This window comes from Symphalangus syndactylus, chromosome 23, assembly GCF_028878055.3.
Source record: "Symphalangus syndactylus isolate Jambi chromosome 23, NHGRI_mSymSyn1-v2.1_pri, whole genome shotgun sequence".
NCBI classification, from domain to species: domain Eukaryota; kingdom Metazoa; phylum Chordata; class Mammalia; order Primates; family Hylobatidae; genus Symphalangus; species Symphalangus syndactylus.
In genome coordinates, this window is record NC_072445.2 from 25547765 (window position 1) to 25565876 (window position 18112).

Genomic DNA, 18112 nt, shown 5'->3' on the forward strand with positions numbered 1-18112 from the left:
ATTTTTTGGTAGAATACAGAAGTTTAATGGAGCTACCATATGAGAACCCTGGGTGAAAATATCAGGTAACAAAAGATATACACAGTATTAGGCCTTTTTATATAAAGTTTCAAAGCATACAAACTTACTATTTATTTTGCTAACACAAAAATATAGCAAAATATAACAATATTCCTGGGATGGATGACACAAACCCACTCATGGAAGAGGGACAAAAGAAGGGCACGTCTTTGCTTGAGTATAAACATGTTATTTAAAAAAATACTTGAAGCAAAATGTTAACATATACAAAACCTGGGTAGTGAGTGTGAGTTTCAAACTATTTTCTGTTTGAAACTGATAATAGTTTCAAGCTATTATCTTTTATAAATAAAAATTAAAATTCAAAAGGAACACATTAGGCCAAACCATCCAAATACTTTCCTCTTTTCTTTGTGTTGAGTTATTTCTATCTGACTGGTTTAGATCTTAGGAATTAAACTTGGTTTCTTGTTGATTAGGAAAGTTCTGTCCACAAAATAATAATCTAACATTATTATTAATGCCCTCCCCACAGCAGAGGACTAAGGAGCTGGATATCCCATTTCCACAAGGAAGTTCTGTTTCCTTAGAATAGGGTGATGTGATTTAGATGTTTGTCCCCTCCAAATCTCCTATTGAAATGTAATCCCCAGGCCGGGTGCAGTGCTCATGCCTGTAATCCTAGCACTTTGGGGGGCCAAGGCAAGTGGATCACTTGAGGTCAGGAGCTCGAGACCAGCCTGGGCAACATAGTGAAACCCTATCTCTACTAAAAATACAAAAATTAGCCAGGCGTGGTGGCATGTGCCTGTAATCCCAGCAACTCGGGAGGCTGAGGCAGGAGAATCACTTGAACACGGGAGGCAGAGGTTGCGGTGAGCCAAGAATGTGCCATTGCACTCCAGCCTGGATGACAGAGCAAGATTCCATCTCAAAAAAAAAAAAGAAGAAAGAAAGAAAAGAAAAGAAAAAAGAAATGTAATCCCCAGTGTTGGAGGTTGGAGGTGGGGCCTGGTAGGAGGTGTTTGGATCAAGAGGGCAGATCCTTCACCAAATGGCTTAGCACCATACTTCTGGTGATAAGTGAGTTCTTGCTGTGATCTGGTTGTTTAAAGTGTGTGGCACTTCCTGTCTCTCTCTCTTGCTCCCACTCTCATCATGTGATGTGCCTGCTCCCCCTTTACCTTCTGCCATGATTGTAAGCTTCCTAAGGCCCTCACCAGAAGCCAAGTGGACATTTGTGCCGTGCTCATACAACCTGCAGAAGCATGAGCAAATTAAACCTCTTTTCTTTATAAATTACCCAGTCTCAGGTACTCTTTGATAGCAACTCAAAAATGGACTAAAACATGGGGTTAGCAAAACCTTCCCATGCCCCCAGTGGATACCTGAAATGGCAGATAGTACAAACCCTATATATACTACATTTCTTGCTATGCATATGATTATGTTTAATTTATAGATTAGGTTCAGTAAGAGATTAAAAACAATAATTAATAATAAAATAGAAAATTATGATATACCAGCATCACTACTCTTACATTTTGGGCCAGCATTAAATTTAATAAGGGTTGTTGTAGGGAAATGTGGGGATCCTTGGTTCTTGTCTTCTTGACAAAAAGAATTCAGCCAAGAGACCAGTTAGTGAAGCAAGCAAAAATGGTTTATTATGGAAATAAAAGTACACTGTAAGAGAGGAGTGGGCTGACCTGGCTGGGAACAGCCCCGAGAGTTCTGCAATGCAGTTTTTATGATGTTGGACTTTTTGTTTAAGTTCTGGCCTCTGTCTCAAGCCTTTGTCTTTGTCTAGTTTCCTGGCTTCTGTCTTAAGTCTCTGCCTTTGTCCCCATCTGGTTTCCTGACCAGCCTTGTGGGACCCTCCCTTACTGTTGGTTAATGCGCATGATTGGGGCCCAGTGATCCATATGAATCCTACCTAATGGCAGTGTGTGTCATAACCACCACCGCAGGAAGGTCAAATCTGTATTTATTGCTCCTGTGTATCTCTTAGGAATTCCCCTTTTGCCCTTTTTCCCCTCCTATTAGCATGTAGCTAGCGACATTCTGACAGTTTAACCACAGAATGAACGATTACTGGGCCTTTTTTTTTTTTTTTTGACAGAGTCTCTCTCTGTCGTGCCCAGGCTGGAGTGCAGTGGCGCAATCTCGGCTCACTGCAACCTCTGCCTCCCGGGTTCAAGCGATTCTCCTGCCTCACCCTCCCGAGTAGCTGGGACAACAGGCGCCCACCACCACCATGCCCAGCTAATTTTTGTGTTTTTAGTAGAGACGGGGTTTCACCATGTTGGCCAGGATGGTCTCGATCTCTTGATCTTGTGATCCACCCGCCTCTGCCTCATAAAGTGCTGGGATTACAGGCGTGAGCCACTGCGCCTGGCATAATTTTTTGTATTTTTAGTAGAGACGGGGTTTCACCATGTTGGTCAGGCTGGTCTTGAACTCCTGACCTCAGGTGATCCACCCACCTCAGCCTCCCAAAGTGCTGGGATTACAGGCGATTACTGGGCATCTTAAGGGGCGTTTCAGTGTATTCCTTTCTGCATACCTTGAGGAAGTACCATTTCTCAGTGTCCCCTTCTTGAGGCGACATTCCTTTCGATATTTCCCCTCCTCTCCGCTCATACTTAGCATGCATGTTTCAGGCAGTCTCTGAGGTGCTAGATTTTCCAGCGCTTCCTCCTCCAGGGGCTCCCTCTCATGCTCACGTCTAACTATCTGCCTGTTCTAACAGCGTTACTTGAACACAAGCACTGCGATACCGCCACAGTTGATGTGATCTCCAAGACCCTGTTAAGTGACTAATGGGAGGGTAGATACACTGGGCAAAGGGATGATTCACCTCCCAGGCAGAACACAGGGAACAGCAAGAAACTTCATCATGCTGCTCAGAATGAAGGACAATTTATTATGAATTATTTCTAGACTTTTCCATTGAATATGTTCAGGCCACAGTTGACTGTAAGTATCTGAAACCAAGAAAAGCAACACTGCAGATGAGGGGGGACCCTTGTATTCAACTCTGTTCTATTAATGGAATTAGTGAGTATCCTTAGGTGCCATTTTATGGCAGTAGAGGAGGAGGAAAGAAGAGACAGAAGAAAAGGATAAGGATAGAAAGGAGAGAAGGGGAAAGAAGGAGAAAGGGTTGTGGTAGAGGACTTCCAATTGCCTTTGCTCACACAGAAGCCGCCAGCACCATATCCCTATAAAAGACAGTGGGATGGAACAACCTAGTCTTCTTGCTTTGACATTTTTCACTGGGCGCTTCTTTCATCATATTGCAATTAGTGTTTACATGCCTATTTACTCCAGTGAACCACGTCTTGTTCTGCTTCTTACCCTGAGCGCTTAGCCCAGTGCTTGACACAGAGTAGGCCTTAATAATGTCTGTTGAATTAACACTGAATACACAACTTCAGATCTTAATTGATTTTTTGCCCTCTTGTTTCCATTCATACAGCTTCCTTTTGTTCCGTGAGCCCTCCCAGGCTTTCTCTTTTGATTCATCAAATTCATTGAATTCATGGTCCCCCTTTCAGGCCCTCAAAATTGGAAACCTTTATGCTTTTTCTTTTTTTTTTTTTTTTTGTTTGTGAGACTGAATTTCACTCTTGTTGCCCAGGCTGGAGTGCAATGGCACCATCTTGGTTCATTGCAACCTCCACCTCCTGAGTTCAAGTGATTCTCCTGCCTCAGCCTCCCGAGTAGCTGGAATTACAGGCATGCACCACCATGCCTGACTAATTTTGTATTTTTAGTAGAGACAGGGTTTCTCCATGTTGGTCAGGCAGGTTGCGAACTCCTGACCTCAGGTGATCCGCCGGCGTCGGCCTCCCAAAGTTTTGGGATTACAGGCGTGAGCCACCACGTGCGGCACTTTTACACTTTTTCCATTTTTGGCTCTAAGTTGGGACACTTAAACTAGTTCTAGCTGGCCCACAGAGTGCCTTCTTAGGAAGACAAAGGAAACAGGTTGGGGACAGTGTCTGGGAACAGGAACTTTCTGGGGCCCCAGAAGTATCAGTATCACCAATTCCTGAGCCTGACTTTTTTTTACTTTGTGAGGGGTTTGACAGGGAGCCATGGTTGAGAGGATAGAGGAGAGGAATGTGGCAGTTCCTGATACCAAGTTTTCATATCCTTCCCACCCCTTTGTCCCAGGCTGAAGCGTGGAGCCCCACAAGCATTCCCTCACACCCAGCCCTGGCCTGCCAAAGCCAGCCCTGGTCTTTATGGTAACAAACTTCTCTCTCTTTCCCTCTCTCCATTTTTTTTTTTTTTTTTTTTTGAGACGGAGTTTTGTTCTCGTTGCCCAGGCTGGAGTGTAATGGTGCAAACTCGGCTCACTGCAACCTCCACCTCCCGGGTTCAAGTGAGTCTCCTCCCTCAGCGTCCCAAGTGGCTGGGATTATAGGCATGCACCATCACGCCTGGCTAATTTTGTATTTTTAAGTAGAGACTGGGTTTCCCCATGTTGGTCAGGCTGGTCTCAAATTCCTGACCTCAGATGATCCACCTGCCTTGGCCTCCCAAAGTGCTGGGATTACAGGTGTGAGTCACCACGCCCGGCCACAATCCTCTCTTTTCAAAAGAAATCAGCTGTGCTTACAGCTGTGGGTGGGGTGGTGCTCTCTTACTAGAGAAAGAAGTCTAGCCTGGCAAGATATTTCTGTCAACTGCACTGTGGGAACCAATCTGTTCTGTTAAGTTGTAGCTCAAGGGATTTTCTCAAGAAGACATTGGGTGCAATGTCTCCTGGAGGCCAGCTGGCCCACCTTGGGCCCATTTCCTCATTGGCCAACCAGCATACAAGACCTGCTCACTGGACAGCAGTGAGCTGGTTGACAGCCATATTGAGGTGGAGGCAAGTAAGGAGGAAAGCTGAATGTCAGTGAGATATTTGCACAGATTTCGTACACTACGGTGAGGCAGATACGTGTGGGCAGAGCAACTTGTGGCTTACTTGGAGGAAGCCCGCTATTTGCTTCAAGAGACGACAAAACCAACAGGTCCATACTTATCTCTCCCTGTCAGCAGATTTGGGTGGCTGTGGCTGGCCAAGGACACAGCCATGAGATAGACTCATGAGACAGCCAGTCTCACTGGGCTCTGGACAGGACTTGGGTCTCTGGATGGGTCAGCCTGGGTGAATGACAGCCAGGAGAACAACTCTCTGGTTCCATTCCTCCCTGCCTTAGGCTCTAGCTTGAGCAAAGCGGTGGCAGAGCACAGGGGTCTAGGACATTAGCAAGTTCAACTATCTCGGAGCCTTCACAGAAGCATCTGTTGTTCTAGGAGCATCCCTGATGAGCTCCAGCAGTTAAAGGAGGATGAAAACAATCGCCTCAGCAAATTCTGCAGTAGTTGCAGGCATCCTTGGGAGTCTTTTTTTAATAACATTGTCCCTCACCTATTGCATGACCAGCCACTCTCTGAAATAAAGGTAGAAATAGGTGCAGGATCTTTCAAGTTAAGCCTGGCTAAGTGAGGTCCATCCTGACCCTCCCATCACCCACTGGGGTTGGAAAGAAAGAATAGGAATCCTCCAAACTTCCCGACCCATAGCCTCCAAACTGCCCCAATAGGAAGGCTATGCAGCAGGAAGGAGTTGTGAACTGTGAACCTTCACATAGCACCAAGGACTTGCCCAAACACTGTGCTAAGAGACTTGACCAGACTTCAGCCTGGTTTCTGCCTATACTAGACTGTGTCCCTGTCTTAGTCTGTTTGTGTTGATATGATAAAATGTCTGAAACCTAGTCATTTATAAAAGAACAGAAATTTATTTCCACATAGTTCTGGGGGCTGAGAAGTCCAAGATCAAGGCATTAGCAGGTTCAGTGTCTGGTGAAGGCCTCTGTCTTTGCTTCCAAGATGGTGCCTAGAATGCTGTATCCTCACATGGCAGAAAAGCAGAACACCAAAAGGGGGCTCGTTACCTCCAGCCACTAATAAGGTCACTAATCACATTTTATAAGGTCGCTAATCACATTTATGAGAGCTCCACCATCATGACTTAATCACCCCCTGAAGGCCTCACTTGTTAGTGCTATCACATTGGTGATTAAGTTGCAACATGTGAATTTGGGAGACATTCAGACCATGGCAGTCCCTAAAGGTGGCCCCAGGCCCTGTGCTAAGTCTTTGCTCAGAGAAACACAATGCTGCTAAGCTGCAAAATGTACTGTGTCCCAACCCACTTTGCCAAACAGTTTTCAGTAATTTTCCACTCACCTCTTCTGTAATTTTCCATTTTTCCCAGACCTTCTTTGTCCTCTCTTTTTTTTACTTCCCCATACCCCCGTTTAATTACCTCTATGATCTCCCTTTGAATGTCCCATTTACCATTGTCTTAGTTGGAGGTGAGCTCAGTTTATACTAAAGTCTCTCTTCAGTACTGCAGTGGTTCGAATAAAATATCTTTCTTTAAAAAGTGACTGGTGCTGCTTCTCTTTAACAAGACCAATCTGAGATTTCCACCAGTGGCCTCAGCCCTCATGCTCCCAGGCCAAGAAATAGTGGGACCATCTCAGGCACAACGGTGGGATCCATATGGGGTCTGCTGAGCCCTAGCAGAGATATGACACAGGCTCACTATCATGGAGAAGCCAACCATCAAGAGGCCCCTGAAGATAGTTGACCACAACACTGCCCTCCTGACCTAATCACCTCCCCAAAAGCCCCACCTCTTAATATCATCGCCTTGGGAGTTAGGTTTCAACACATGAATTTTGAGAGGACCCACACATTCAGATCATAGCACCATTAAACAACAACTTTGCCCCTGACCCTAGCTCCTGGTAATCACCATTCTACTTTCTATACATACATATGAATTTGATTACTTTAGATACCTCATATTATTGGAATCATGTAGTATTTTTCCTTTTGCAATTGGTTTATTTCACTTAGCATAATGTCCTCAAGGTTCATCCATGTTATAGCATGTGACAGGATTTCCTTCATAATAGACAGGCCACATAATATTCCATCGTATGTATACACCACATCTTGTTTATCCATTCATCCATCAGTGAACATTTGGGTTGTTTCCACCTCTTGGCTATTGTGAATAACGCCGCTGTGAACATTCTGTATCTCTTGACATTCTGTTTTCAGTTCTTTTGGATATATACCCAGAAGTGGATTGCTGATCATTCTATTTTTAATTTTTTGAGGACCCACCATACTGTTTTCCAAAGACGATGGGCATTTTTATTATTGGTGAATACCCTGGACTTAATATAATGCCTGGGCATAAAGGAGATCTTCAAACGCTTTTTGAATACATAAATAATAACAGAAGAGACTAAGGGTAATAAAAACACAGACTTAGGCCTCTCCACCGTGACCTTTTTTAGCTAAGGCCTAGCCATAATCATTAAAAGCCCTGATCCAGAGGCCTATCTATTCCATGCTTCAAAGCTGAGACAGAGTGAAACACAAGAGCTGAGTGCAGTGGCAGATGCCTATAAATTCCAGCACTTCAGGAGGCTGAGACAGGAGGAACACTTGAGGTCCGGAGTTTGAGACCAGCATGGGCAACATAGCGAGATGCCCCGTCTCTACAAAAAAAAAAAAAAAAAATTTAATTAGCCATGGGTAGTGGCACATGCCTGTGATCCCAGCTACAGCTACTTGGGAGGCTGAGGCAGGAGAGTCACTTGAGCCCAGGAATTCAAGTTTACAGTGAGCTATGATTGCACCACTGCACTCCAGCCTGGGCAACAGAGCAAGACCTTGTCTTTAAAAAAAAAAAGAAACACAATTCATTTAAGGATCTTTTAATTAAAATCCTACATTTCTTTTCCTTTTGTTCACTTTGTTATCTATCCATTTCCTTTATTACATTTTTAAATTTCTTCTAACAGAAAAAGTATTGATGCCAGTTCTAATAGTTACTTTCCTGCCCTTTGGGGCAGGACAGTTCAATATGGGTGCCTCCAGAAGCCCCAGCACACATTAGGAAGCCATCTTTGGTCCAGAACTTCTCTATCTGTGCTATCTTTCCGCACCTCCTCAAAGTCAGGCTGGTTTTCCAGGTGATAGCACAGATGGCATCCACAGCCTCATAGAAGGCATGCTCAGCAATAGATCTGTGTACCCCAAGGAACTTAGCAGCAAGCCACGGAGGCACCAGGGAGGCCAGCAATGCAACCCAGTAGCTACTTTCTGAGACACAGACAGAGGCAATTTTATGTGGATGGTTTTCCTTTGAAGATGTGTGGCCAGCTTTTCAAAGATAAAGTAAAATGTCTCCTAAGACATCAGGAAGGTTTGCCTCCAACTGTCGGGGATGTCTACCCACTCAGAGGTCCTGCTGAAGATGGGACAATGTGGAGACAGCTCTGGTCCTGTAGGCCCTAAGAGATCAGGCATCTGGCTCTGTGAACAGGGAACAGATGACCTGCTTTGGTTCTCCAATATTGATTCAGTTTGACCTGCATCGTCTGGGCCAGGGAAGCCACCTGCTCAGCCTCTTCACTCTCAGCCACAAGCACACCAGCAATGGCTCTCCTTTGCAGGACAGCTTGTGCAAGACGTTGCAGTCCCCCCTGAGCTCGATGCTGAAAGTATGCTTTGAGGGTGGTGGGGGCCTTTGAGCTGAGTTGGGTACAGTGATGTGTGAGTGTGTGTGACTTTCCTAATAAAAGTCAATGAAATTTTCCCCCAGGTAACTGTGGAAGCTCAGGGTTGAGTTAGTTGATGAATATCAGGCCTTCCATTATGAAGTGACTGTGGGTGCGAATGAAATTATATCTGTGTAACCACACATCAGTATTTTCCATCCATGTTCTTACAGAATCAGTCAGCAATACCAGAGCCAAAGTAAAACAGCTCAGAGAAAATAAGACTCATTCTTAGTGTGGGTATCAGTTTGCATTCTTTTCCTCACACAGACTTCCTCTCTTTAATGACCCCTTCTAAAGGACTTTTCATTTTTCCTGGCCTTCTTATATCAGGACGAGCCGCAGACAGAACTCCTCAGACACGGAGTTAAAGAAGGAAGGAATTTATTTGGCCGGGAGCATTGGCAAGACTCCTGTCTCAAGAGCCGAGCTCCCTGAGTGAGCAATTCCTGTCCCTTTTAAGGTCTCACGACTCTAAAGGGGTCTGCGTGAGAGGGTTCTGATCGATTGAGCAAGCAGGGGGTATGTGACTGGAGGCTGCATTCACTGGTAATCAGAATGAGACAGAACAGGACAGGGATTTTTACAGTGCTCTTCCATACAAAGTCTGGAATCTATAGATAACATAACTGGTTAGGTCAGGGGTCAATCTTTAACTACCAGGCCCAGGGCGCGGCGCTGGGCTGTCTGCCTGTGGATTTCATTTCTGCCTTTTAGTTTTTACTTCTTCTTTCTTTGGAGGCAGAAATTGGGCATAAGACAATATGAGGGGTGGTCTCCTCCCTTATTCTGATACTCTTCACCAAGCAAACACATTGGCAAAATTCTACAGGAAGTCCCTCCCACACACTAAAATCAAGGAGTGCCCTGAAAAACCAAAATAAGGGCCGGGCACAGTGGCTCATGCCTGTAATCCCAGCACTTTGGGAGGCCGAGGCGGGCGCATCACCTGAGGTCAGAAGTTGGTGACCTTCATGTTGGTATTTTAGGAATACCACGAAGAAACCCTGTCTCTACTAAAAATACAAAAAAAAAATTAGCCGGACGTGGTGGCACATGCCCATAATCCCAGCTACTTTGGAGGGCTGAGGCAGGAGAATCCCTTGAACCCGGAAGGCGGAGGTTGCAGTGAGCAGAGATCGCACCATTGCACTCCAGCCTGAGCAACAGAGTGAGACTCCGTCTCCAAAATTAAAAATTAAAAAATTTTAAAAAATTTTAAAAATTTTTTTAAAAAATCTTTTTTTAAAAATTGGCAAAATTCTACAGGAAGTCCCTCCCACACACTAAATTCAAAGAGTGCCCTGACAAACCAAACTGCTTCACCAGTTTTACTTGCCCTGATCATCTAGTGTCCCCCACAAGCAGGCACATGAAGATGGTTAGTTTTTTGTTTTGTTTTTGTTTTGTTTTAAGACAAAAAGGCAAGACCTTTTTCAATCTCGGGCTCCTGCCTTTTAGTTAAAAAATTTACTGTATATTTCAATCTATTATGAGGAAGGACCTGCTTGACAGGAGTGAAAAAAAAATCAATTATTCCTTAAAGTTTTCAGAAAGAAAAACCACATGGAAGAATAGACTTTAACATTAGCATTGGATATTTCTAGATCTCAGAGCTCTCCACAGCCATGTCACTTGGAATGTCTAATCAGCTGCCTAATGGAGGAACTGAGACTGCAAAGCATTCTTGACACACCACTGCAATGCTTTCTTTCATACTACAGTGCTTTCCTGCTGTTTCTTACTTAATGAAAATCTACTTCCATAATATCATGATGTGTTTTTTGAGCTGCTCTTTCTCTAAGAGCTGGTGTCCATCCTAGGCGGGGCTAGGAGTCAGAAGATGCATGCATATTCTAGCTCCAAAGGGTGTGTGACCTTAGGAAAGTTACCTTCCTTTTCTGTGTCTCAAGTGTTCTCCTTATAAAACAAGCATATTGGACTCACCTAATCCTAACTAAGGCCTTTAGTTGCTGTAGCATCGTAAAGTTAATTCAAAAGACCAGATCTCACAGGATGTCTGCTAAGATGGCTATAACTTGTCATCTTAGAGATTGTTTCTAAGGTAGTAAAATAAATACAACGTGGTAAATATTATGAACTCAGCAATGCATTCCACAAATATTTATTGAGCCCTTTTAATGTGCTAGGAATTATGATAGGCACAGGAGATGAAGTGAGACAGCCATTATAGATACTAAATCTCATGTTGGTTATCAGATCAGCAGCTTGGAGAAAGGATCAGTACTTTGTCATTTCTTTCTAGGTAGCTGTTTGTAACTGGAAAGTCTGTGCTTGTTATTGATGGCAAATTCTTAACGTGGGCAGGACTGCATATTCTGGCACTTAGGACTTTAATGATTTCCATGAATATTTTCATGTAGTAATTAAACATATTTCCTAAAATTCTATCTAGGTGGGAGTCACTGCCACCACCTTGAGACTTACTGTAGTCTCATTGTAATAGTATGCTTCCTGTCTACCTGTCTGAAAAATTACTCTATTACTGGACTTTTTGGCATCTTCCACTTGAAAATGACAGCTTAGCCAACTGCCAGTGATCAAGAGGAAATGAGAGTTTCTGTTCTCCTTTCTTTGCCTTATGATTTATTTTGATGTAAGACATCTTCATGATCCGACTTTAGCAATACCGCCTCCTCATCAGGCTCACAACTCTGTGCTACGTGAATTCCTTTGCTTCCTCCTTAGTTATTAACTCAAGTTACCATCTTAGATGGCAGGCCTTTTCATAAAGCCACTTAAAGTCTCTCCAAGCAGTGCTAGACTGCTCTCACTGGACCCCACCAGGGGAGGTGGAGGTGGAGGGGAGCCTCAAGCTGATTCCTCCCCACCCCATTTTCTACCTAGGAGCAAGGCCTGCTGCTGCTTTCTGTCTGTTCATTGGTTGAGACCTTTCCATCTGTTAATTGGTTGGAGAAAAGAGGAAGAAAAACAAGGGATCTTGACCCCTGCCCTCGTCTCACATCGCCGTCCCCCACCCCCAACACCTTAAAAAAATAATAATAAAGTACATGAAGACAGTTTGAGAGCTTTAGGTTTCCCACTGACGTTTGGAGCTTCTCTCATGGGAACCGGTCCCCAGGCTGCCTTCATGAATGGTTCTCATCTCCATTCTCCCACAGGTTTGTTCTCCACCCGCAGCCCCCACCTCACCCCACTATCTTACTCCCTGCGATTTCTATAGGAAAAAGTGTGTTCCTGGCAGGGCGCAGTGGCTCATGCCTGTAATCCCAACACTCTGGGAGGCCGAGGAGGGTGGATCACCTGAGGTCGGGAGTTCGAGACTAGCCTGACCAACATGGAGAAACCCTGTCTCTACTAAAAAATACAAAAAATTAGCCAAGTGTGGTGGCGCATGCCTGTAATCCCAGCTACTTGGGAGGCTGAGGCAGGAGAATCGCTTGAACCCGGGAGGCGGAGGTTGAGGTGAGCCGAGATCGCCATGGCACTCTAGCCTGGGCAACAAGAGCGAAACTCCGTCTTAAAAAAAAAAAAAAAAGTGTGTTCTTAAACTGGAAGACCTCGGTATGTCAAGGCCTGCACTTCATGTGTCCGGGCCCAGATGAACCGAGGACTGACCTCAAATGCCTCGCTCACCTGGCTCCCAGCTCACCTGGGAGAAGCGTTTCTGTTCGCGGAAGCTGAACTTCAGGTTCGGGGACGAGGAGGTGGCTGTCCCCCGTCCCGCCCCCAACCCGACGAGGGCGTTGTCAGCCGGGGGGCCTGCCAGGTGTTCACCCTCATCCCACGGATATTCTGCATCCCTGGCCGCTTGGCGCCCCACGGACCGATGGACAACAGCACTGCAGCCACAGAGCGTCGCACAGCAGCCACCGCTCTGGCCCCGGGCCTCCGCTCACCTCCCTCCCTCTCCCGGCCTCCCCACTCTCACTCCTTCTTCAGCGACCTTCCCCTAGCTTCCTCCAAGCCTCCTTCACTTTTTTAAGAGACTTCACTTTTTTAAGTAACTTCCTCCTCCTCCCTGCTTCTCTCCCTGCCCCTCCCCTCTCCCTCTTTCTATGATTTCCAGCTTAGAAAAGTTTCCAAAAGGGTCCAAGGAACTCTCATCTGCCCTTTTCCCAGATTCACCAATTGGTTCCTTTCTCTCCATATTCAGACACTTTTAATAACCTCAGAGATGGTCCCTCTCTCACTCCCCGGAACACCTGAAGGATCTCTCCGCATCATCTGTTGTTGAGGGGCCTGCACCTCCAGAGACAGAAAGTTGACTTTAGAGTTAAAGAACAGTAAACTGCATTTACAGCTCTTGGGAACTTTTTAAAAAGAAGAAGAAAGTGGCCGGGCGCGGTGGCTCACGCTTGTAATCCCAGCACTTTGGGAGGCCGAGGCGGGCGGATCACGAGGTCAGGAGATCAAGACCAGGTGAAACCCCGTCTCTACTAAAAATACAAAAAATTAGCCAGGCGTGGTGGCGGGCGCCTGTAGTCCCAGCTACTTGGAGAGGCTGAGGCAGGAGAATGGCGTGAACCCAGGAGGCGGAGCTTGCAGTGAGCCGAGATCGCGCCACTGCACTCCAGCCTGGGCGACAGAGCGAGACTCCGTCTCAAAAAAAAAAAAAAAAAAAAGAAGAAGAAGAAAGTAAAAAGAATAGTCAACTGCAAATGTCCCCCAGAGGAGGTAACATATGACTGCAGGGTATCATTTTTGGACCTTAGATAACCTGGGCTACCTTGCTGCTATTAACACCTAAAATGAATGAGTTTAGCAAACTTATTTCAAGCTGACTCTTAGCTAAAAGCATATCCTTGCAGCAAAGGAGTTGATCTGCAGGGATAGGTCAGAGGAAAGGAAGAGACCAGAGAAAGAAAGAAAAAAGTATCCAGTCTGAAAAACAAAAATAAAACAACAGCAAACCCTTAAAACCACATGTTCTGGCTTTCCACTTCCTCTCTTTGTAGTAAAGATTTCCCTGAGTGAATACAAAACAAAATTCACAGACCTGATAGTCCTTGGTGTGGGCAGTTGGCTGCTAGAAGACTTTGACTGGTAGAGAAATAAATGCTTAAATCCGACCTGCAACAAGATTGTTCTGGCTTTGTCAGCAGGCTTCTTGACCTGTTGCTTCTACAACCAGCTGTGTGGCCTCCAGAGTCCCTTCCTTCTCTGTAAGGGAGGATGTGGACTGGAAGACTATTGGCACCTGCAACACTGAATACTCACAGGGCAAGCTCATGGCTTGTGGACTCAATTCTGCCAGGGTAACTGTTTTGTTGTAATTTTTAAAATTAGTTGCTAACATTAAATTTTAGGAGATTGCTTATAAAAATCTGGACTTCTGGCCAGGTGCAGTGGCTCAGGCAGGTAATCCCAGCACTTCGGGAGGTCGAGGCGGGTGGAAAACAAGCTCAGGAGTTTGAGACCAGCCTGGCCAAGATGGTGAAATCCCGTCTCTACTAAAAATACAAAAATCAGCCGGGCGCGGTGGCGGGCGCCTGTAATCCCAACTACTCAGGAGGCTGAGGCGGGAGAATCACTTGAACCCAGGAGGCGGAGGTTACAGTGAGCCAAGATCGCGCCACTGCACTCTAGCCTGGGTGACGGAGCAAGACTCCGCCTCAAAAAAAAAAAAATCTGGATTTCCAGCCTTTTGGAAAAAATATGCTTTTTGTCAACATGGGCCGATATTTCCCACATATCAGCAAAAGACAGTTATTAGACACATAGACACAGTCCTTACCAAGCCAGATTCACACGTTGCTACCTGCCAGATCCCTCTAGGCATTTGGGGGTTCTGCTCCTCCTCAGCTCTACCTCCGTGCTAGTGGGGGGAGAGACATAATAAACAAGTGAACAAATACATATGACTTTTTAAAAAAATGATAATAAGGTCTATGGAAGAAATAAAGCAGGGAACTGAGGCAGAGACAGCACTCTAGGATAGGCGATCAGGGAAGGCTTCCCCGTGGAGGTGACTTTTTTTTTTTTTGAGGCAGGGTCTTACTCCGTCACCCAGGCTGGAGTGTGGTGGTACAATCATAGCTCACTGCAGCCTTGAACTCCTGGGTTCAAGCAATCCTCCCACCTGAACCTCCCAAGTAGCTAGGACTACAGGTGCATGCCATTGCTAATTTTATATTTTTTTGTAGAGATGGGGTCTTGCTCTGTTGCCTAGGCTGGTCTCAAACTTCTGGCCTCAAGCAATCCCCTACCACCACCTCCCAAAGTGTTGGGATTACAGGTGTGAGCCACCGTGTCCAGCCTGGAGGTGACCTTTAAGCTGAGATCTGAATAGTGAGATGGACCTGGACTAAGTGTATCTGGAGAACAGTGCTCTATGCAGGAGGAACAGCAAGTGCCTTAATATTGATGATTCTTTGTACCATTAGGGATGAGTATCTGAACACCTTCTAAGAGTTAGGTGGGCCGGGTGCAGTGGCTCACGCTTGTAATCCCAGCACTTTGGGAGGCCGAGGCGGGCGGATCACGAGGTCAGGAGATCGAGACCACGGTGAAACCCCGTCTCTACTAAAAATACAGAAAATTAGCCGGGCGTGGTGGCGGGCACCTGTAGTCCCAGCTACTCGGAGAGGCTGAGGCAGGAGAATGGCGTGAACCCGGGAGGCGGAGCTTGCGGTGAGCCGAGATTGCGCCACTGCACTCCAGCCTGGGCGACAGAGCAAGATTCCGTCTCAAAAAAAAAAAAAAAAAAAAGAGTTAGGTGGTATACTGTTTTTTGTTTTTTAGTTTTTTTGAGACGGAGTTTTGCTCTTGTGGCTCAGGCTGGAGTGCAGTGGCACGGTCTCGGCTCACTGTAACCTACACCTCCCGGGTTCAAGCGATTCTCCTGCCTCAGCTTCCTGAGTAGCTGGGACTACAGGCGCGTGCCACCATGCCCAGCTAATTTTTTGTATTTTTAGTAGAGACGGGGTTTCACCGTGTTAGCGAGGATGGTCTTGATCTCCTGACCTCATGATCCGCCTGCCTCAGCCTCCCAAAGTGCTGGGATTACAGGCATGAGCCACCGCGTCCGGCCTACTGTTTTTATATCTAAGTAGCATGGTCCATGATGGTCAAGGCCAGTTATAATGGGGTTATGCATCTTACCTAACTGACCCAATGACTATGTCTATAATGTAGCAATCCTTTCCTTTAATAGAGCCAAGACCCTCTCCCCAATATCCAACATTCGTCCCTGACTGATTTTCTTTTTGCTCTTCTCTCACTTAAAATACTATTTCTCTCTTTTGTCCTTCAAGGTTTAAAGTTCTATCTCCCCCATTAAGAAAGATTCTTTAGTTGGAGCTGTTTAGTACCTTGACTGCAATAGTGGATAAGTAACACTACATAAGTGATAAAATTGTATAAAACTTAATACATACACACACACACGAATACAAGTAAAACTGGGGAAACTGGAACAACATCAATGAGTGTGTCAATGCCAATTCCTGATGGTACTATTATACTACAGTTTTACAAAATGTAACCACTGGGGACACTGAGCTAAGTGTACAGGGGAGCTCGCTATATTATTTCTTTTTTTTTTTTTGAGACGAAGTCTTGCTCTGTCGCCAGGCTAGAGTGCAATGGCACAATGATCTCGACTCACTGTAATTTCTGCCTCCTGGGTTCAAGCGATTCTCCTGCCTCAGCCTCCTGGGTAGCTGGGATTACAGGTGCATGCCACCACACTCAGCTAATTTTTCTATATTTAGTAGAGACGGGGTTTCACCATGTTGGCCAGAATGGTCTGGATCTCCTGACGTTATGATCTGCCCACCTCGGCCTCCCAAAGTGCTGGGATTACAGGCAAGAGCCACTGTGTCTGGCCTCTGTACTATTTGTTATAAGCATATGTAAATCTATAATTATATCAAATTTTTAAAATGAATAACCAAAAAATTATATTTCTCATGGAAACAGTCTTATTATTTTTTATTATTTTTTTACAAAATAGATTTTTCAACTGCTTCATGAAAACGAGCAAAATGTATTGTCTAAATAAAGCCATATCAATTTTTTACGTTATGAGAAATGGAAGTTAGATTCATCTGGAATAATCTCTTCTCAGTGAAAACTTGCTGGTGCCTAGCAATGACTTCCCTTTTTTTATGTTTATAGGATGCCCTTCAAGAACTTTGCCCAGGACTCTGGCATCTACGGTTTGCAGAATCAACCTTCTTCCCCTTTTCACAAAATGGAACAGTGTGTACCCAGCCACAGTCTTCTGGCATCTCTCCCTGGCCCCACAGTCCCTGAAAAGCTTGCCAACAGTCTTCTCATATATAAATTCTGTTGGTACCCCAGCCGGAATTTGTCCAAGCCTGGAGACATAAGCTCATTGAAAGCTAGGCATTCTCATACAATACCCCACTTATTTTGTGCCTCAATGTCTTCCTACTGATATTTGTATGAAAAACATTCAACTTTAGAAAAGTTGGAACAGGGAAGCTGGTGTTTAGAGGTGGAAGACAGTAAGTTCCGGGTGCAAATCCAGATTCTTTCATTCTCCAAAGGTCTGATCTTGGGCTAGGTTATCCAATTCTTTCAACTTCAGTTTGCTAATCTGTAAGATGGGAATAATAATCGCTATTATTATTACTATTGGGTTTCAGGTTGTAGTGAAGATTGAATAAGATAATATTTGTAAAAATGCAGAGCACGAATGGATAGTAACAACAAAGCAGATGAGATGAACAGATCTGCTTCCTCATAGATATGGGGATTAATGGAATTTCAGAGTTGGAGAGCACTAGAGAAGTCACCCAGTCCTACCTCCTGCTCAGTGAGAGTGGTACTCATGAGCCAGCACGTTTCAGCATGAACCAGCTTCTCCGTGTCACCTATCACCATCACATTCGCTCCTCAACAACATGCCTGTACCTTCCATCCCCCATCAAAACCTTTAGAAGGCCTTTTCTCTGCCAGTACTTTAAACCCTTTATCTCATTAATCCTTACAACAACCCTGTGATACATGTTTAATGTTCCTTTTACAGCTATGGAAACTGAGGCTCAGAGATATTAAGTAACTTATCTAAGGCTACACAGTTAATAAACAGGATTCAGCCCAGGTCTGTCTGTAACCAATGCTCCTACTCTTTTCTGCAATATTACATTGCCTTTAAAAAAAAAAAGTTCTTATTTTTCTCAAACAGCTCATTCTTGGCTTTATCCATTTTGACAGCTGTCCTGAAAGTCCCTCTTTTAGGTGTCCCCCTCTTAGGTGTATCCTTCTGCTATGCACTAAATAGTGTCCACTGAAAATTATATGTTGAAGTGAACTTTAATCCCCAATGTGATGGCCTATGGAGATGGGGCCTTTGGGAGGTACTTAGGATTAGATGAGGTCTGACAGCGAGACTGTCACACTGAAGTCAGTGCCCTCATAAGAGGCACCAGAGAGCTCACTCCGCCACAGCCCCAGCACACAAACAGGAGGTCACGTGAGTAAACAGT